The following is a 6,000-nucleotide window of genomic DNA, read 5'->3' on the forward strand; positions in this document are numbered from 1 at the left end:
GCCACAACTCATGTCCGCCTCCATAGTGTAATGGTCAGCACGCTCGGCTACCGTACTAGAGATCCCGGGTTTGATTCCCAGGAGTAAGGGGGGGTCAAATAAATATAAGTGATTTTTTCACTCTTATATTTATTTTACATTACTCTGGACTGGTATCTGAAGCAGAAGGCTGATCACCTTTCATTCATGTGTTAACGATCAAGATAACACTGTGTTTATATAATGCAGTGCTTCATGCACCATCAGGTGCGGATGAGGGTTTGTATGTGTATGCCATAACTACGGATCGAAAATATAGACGCTATGCGACTCTATCATACCACTTCCGAATCCGAACATAAACGATTAGAACACTATTTTCCTTGTAGTGAACTTTTACGCTAACATCAAACTTTCAAAATAACTTTAGATACATCCAACATTGTTAAAACACGTGTTATTATTTTGAGATAAACATTTAAATTCTGAAATCTACAAATTTTTACATGAAAAAAAAGACTTCTTAGTTAAATTTTCTTAATTAAAAATTTCGCGTTGTATAACGTAAAAATCTCTAATCTTGCCGTGAGTCTACGGACGTGTTGAACAGTTTGTAGGTACGTTTATACTCGTACTTAGGTGGGTATAAAGCTTGCCGCATCTGTCGCTCGTATAAATTAGTTATAATAAGTAGTAGCAAGAGGCTGCGTAATGTCACGCCGAGTCGTGTCGTAACTGTCGTATTGTACCATATGCGTTTAATGTACATATGCCCTTACGGAGGAAAAAGGAATTTTTTGTGGTTTTTTCTAGGACGTGTAACAGAAGGTACGAAAAATACTTAGGTAATCCTGTTTTTATGAGGTGATTAAATTTCACCAAACGCACGTGTATTACAGACATTCAAAAAAAGTTTTCAGCGATCTTCGGTTTATGAACGTGTCTGGCTATGAACAATTCCAGTGGTGAACAGTAATTCCAGTGCAATAAAACCTCGATATAATGGACCTCTATTTAGCAAAATTCGGAAATAACGACCAAAAAATCCGGTATGAGTATTTTTTTAAAACGTCCTGTCAATATTATACATGCTTAAATTCAAGTTTCGTTGCTTGTCAACGATTTTTAGTGGCCATGATAAATCCAAATTATGTCTCCAAACTTCAAAAGTGCAAAAAAAACAGAATCCTTTTTCAAAGCAGGATTACCGAAAGCAAGCAAGTCGATATTAAACAGCAACGTCACTTCACGACGAGTGTCCTAAGAAAATAAGTAGAATTTAGTTTCTGTTTTGAATTATTTGATTATATCTCAATGCAATGTTCATATTTTCAAAAAAAAAGTTTTTATATTTGTTTTAAATCTTTTTTTACATAACGGAAATTCGGCTTTAACGGACACCCCCTCTCGCCACTTAGTCAGTTATATCGGGGTTCTACTGTTATTCGGCTTGCGAACAGAATTTTGGGCGACGAACACACTTTACGTTTGCTGACAGGGAGTCACCCACTTCTCGGCTGAGATTTCAAGGAGATTCCCGCTATAGAAGTGGAAGAGTATAATGATGAGCAAAAACGGTAATGGAGAAAACACTTTAGAGACTTCAGTTACAGATTATGGAAGGGGGATGTTTATCGTTCCTTAATCAACGAAATGTGTGCGAAATGGAGTGAAGTGCAAAGTTTTGTGGAAAAATATCACACCGAGAAACTTTCTCGTTGTAGTATAGATCAATACAACAATAATGCCTGGTCTTACTTATACTTACATTTATATAGCAAACGTCGCGACGCCGACGTTTGTTTCACGCGTCATTAGAGAGCTTTTTTTTGTCAGAACCTTGATCAACCTCAAATTTCACACAAGTTTTAAATTTTTTTGTTGTTATTTTACACTTAACTATTTTTATTATTATTTAATACTACGAAATTTTACTGTGCTGTGAAGAATTCTGTCACGATGTACAATTATAAAGAAATATTTTTGGGTGTTTAGAACGGATATAATCCATTTTTCTTTTTTATATTGAAACAAAAAACATCGCATTAATGTTGGCTTTATATAACAAATGTGAAAAATACCATAATATATGACATAAAGTAGTTCAGATTCATTAAATTATTTACATTTTCTCGGTTGATATATCTTTCTAGATTAAGTTTTTTATGTCAAATTGTCAAACATATTAAGAGCTACTATTTTTTGACATCTCATCAAAGATGAAGAAGAATATGGAAAAGTCTGGGCATTTACGGGGCTGACGACCGTCATAGGCTGGTTTAAGTGATCATTTTACACACGTGTAACATTCACCAATTCTACCCATTATTGACAACCACACTATTCAAATTCTCGGAAGTTCTATTTATGTATATGCACCAATTTTGAAACATTGTTCTTGAATCACTAGAACTTCACTAGAGACATCTATTGGTGAACAAGTATTTGGGCACACTCAAAATGTTGTAAATTAAGAGCTACTGTCATAAACAGAGCCGTAGCGATTACAATATTACGCGATATGCAACCAAATTTGTATACTAATTAGCGTGATAAGCTTTAAATTATTGAAACCAAAAAGTAAATAAAGAAACAACTTCTTTAACGAGGTCATTATACGTTATTTGGTTTATTAATTCGATCGCACATGCATAATTTTTATACATATTTTGCAAATTTAGTTTTTAGTACTGATAGATATCGGTGACTTTTTTTATTTTATTTCCAGAGTGAACTCAGAGTGGAAGTTGTCAGATTGAAGTTGTCACCTAACACAGCTTTTTTGTCTTTATCATGTGTTTCATACAGTTATGTAAATTAAGGATAAAATAAATCAAACTAAATTAAGTTGAAGTGTTTTGACCATCTGCTGCCATGAACTGTGCTGGGTGGAATACTGTATCACCAAGTTAACAAGTAATTCATATCCCCTGAAGTGAGAGTTGTCTCATTAGCCCGATAAATCATTTCGTAAAAAAGTTTAAAAAGGAAACCGTTAAAAATGCATTAAATAAATTTATAAAAAGTACCATTCATTGGTAGGTTTTTATGTAAATGTTTTTGATAATATTATTGTTAAATCTAATATAAAATTATGTACAATAGTTAACATATTATAGTGATACGTTAAGGATCCCAGTTTTTGCAGCGAAAGAAAATATTCACAGCAATTTAAGTATTCTAAGCTTTCTTAAAAATCTGGGTTTCTTTCCTTAAAAGTTGTTTATTTAATTATATTATGTATATTTATATCGACATCTTAACGTAGATGAAGAAGAATATGGATGTTTGGGTTTTTAAAGATAAATCATTTACATCATAATTCATAATCTCTCTCATAGTATGTAAAATAATTCTGTCAGAATTTGACATGCATTTCAAAGGTTCTCTAAATAAAAAGCTTACTTATCTCAACCAAAGATGGTGCCAGGAACGATTTAAGGATATTATTTCCAAAATTTGAGTAGCGTATTTTTCACAATATTTTATGTGTGTCCAAAAACTTAAGAGTTATTTTTAAATGTTAACATCTCAACATAGATGAAGAAGAATATGGAAGTCTTAGTAATGACAGGGTTTACGATCTGTCATAGGCTGGTTATATGGTAAAGGGATCACTTTACACATGTGTAACATTCACATGATTGGCAACCACACTACACAAATTTTTGGATCTCATTCATTTATCATAAATCTCATGACGCTTCATGTTTGAATTTACTGGAGTCATCTGTCGATGGTTGGAGAAAGCTTTTGTTAAGCAGAGACCCTTTTAATTAGACGTATCTAGATTTCCATATTATTTTTCATATATGTTGAGATGTCAACTGTGGTTTTCATTCATGGGTAGAATGATGAATGTTACACTGTATACTTATGTAAGTGATCTTTTAAACCAGCCAATGACAGGTTTTACGTCCTGCAAATATCTAAACATCCATAATCTTCTTAATTTTTGTTGAGATATCAAATAATTTAAAACTTTTACTCAATGGCGAAGCAAAACAGGCACAAAATTACTAATTTGTTTTTCGTGACACCCCCCATTAAGGGTGAAAGAATAAATCATGACTACTGGAGCTTCCGGGTATTAACTGAAAAAGTGTAATAAAAAATTCATTAGTGCCCTTTCTGGAGTTTAACATTACTGTAATCGCGTAAGATAATGGATAATTAAAACTTTTTCTAGGCTATGGCCTAGATATGTCTAAGAATGCATTAAACGCAGAAAATGAATACGTAATAAACGAGTTAGTTAGTAGATGTATTATGTATATTTTGATACCATACGACGTCTTCGAAATGTTAAATACGCATTGAAAACGTTTTTTTGGCCATATTTTACAATCCATTTAATATAAAAATAAATACGTTATACATTAGGAGCTATTTTTTAATTATATTTTAAAACAAAGCAATGAGTTCGAATTGCTAAATAAAAAAAAGAGTATTGTATTTTATAATCCGTTTAACTCATTAAATTATACGTCTTAATGTAAAAGTAGTTGTTCTCCTTATATTTTTATAATACATGACGAGATAAAAATGCTTAATATTTTATAGAAAAAACTATTTCTTGGCCATATTTTAGAATTCTTTAAAAAAGGTCATAATTTATAACCGTATTTTTTTGTTTAGAATATTTTTCAATTTTAAATAATACAAAAAATATATTGTTTACATCTAAGAATCCATTTAAAAATATGTATATATATAACTCGTAATATGAAAGTAGTGGTTTTTCATATTTTATAACACGCAACGTGTTTGAAATGCTGAATATGTAATAAAAACTATTTCTTGGCCATATTTATGAATCCATTTAAAAAATATATAAATATTACGTCAAAATATATGTTAGTAGTTGTTTTTACTTTATTTCAATACAACAATATGAGTTTGAAATGCAATTAAAACTATTTCTTGGTCATAATTGAGAATTTTAAAAAACAAAAATTATAGTTAAAATAAATGTTAGCTGGTTTTCATTTATTTTGATACAACAAAACGAATTCGCAACACTATTATATTTAAGTAATAAAAACTATTTCTGCGCCATATTTGGAAATCCATTACATGTTGTAATTAATTAAATGGTACGTACTTGTAGTTTCAATATATTTTATTTGTGTTATGTAACGAGTCCGAAATGCCACGGAAAGATACAAATTTAGTTAGAATAAGTCGGATTTGATTAAATAAATGATAAAAATTCATTTCGGAATAAAGTTATAATGATGAGAGGAGCAGAGTGTAGGTACGGGCAGCTGTGAGCAATATTCAATATTATTGTCATTACAAACCCGTGAGGGATTCAAGTCATGTTCCGTGAATCCAACATGGTTTAGTAAGGTCAATATTGCTTGCGAAGCTAGTAACACGCATACTGAGGGAATTCGAAGGTAGTTGGATTTGTGTAAGATCATCAAAGTAATTTTGTATTACGCATTTAAACAAATAATTGATTAATATCAGGAAGGCTGTAGAGACTCAATTGTAAGAATATTGACAAGAAATTGGCCAAGTTCGTGATACAAATAATTTTGTCATATTTGAATTTTAAGATCCGACAGATATGATCTACGAGACGAAGCAAAAAGGGTAGGTAAAGCCGTGACTTATTAGCTGTTGAAAACATAATGTTGAAAGTATTGGAAAAGTGTCAAATTCATTTCATCGCGGAAAATTCTCAGTTCATCTGAAGTTTCTTTTCACCTTGGAAATCCATCAACTATATTGACTGTACCGGATCACAATTCTGGTAAAAATTCTAAATTTTCACAGTTTAGGATATTATCATTTCCGTTTTAAAAGGTTTAAAGCTTTTGTTACGAAGTTTTTGCATTTTTATTTGTAATATTTTTATCGACTTACCAAGTTTTAATGAAATGGAAAAGTTCAAGGAGAGGAATTTACTTACAACATTAGATACTAAGGTGTGATGAAAGTTGAAGCTCATTATGAAAAATATATCCTTTTTAAATTTTGCAGTAAAAATTGTTTTTAAATAGAACATTAAAC

This window comes from Brachycentrus maculatus, unplaced genomic scaffold (assembly GCF_059751285.1).
Source record: "Brachycentrus maculatus isolate JH-2025_06_01 unplaced genomic scaffold, ASM5975128v1 h1tg000249l, whole genome shotgun sequence".
Taxonomy (NCBI): Eukaryota; Metazoa; Arthropoda; class Insecta; order Trichoptera; family Brachycentridae; genus Brachycentrus; species Brachycentrus maculatus.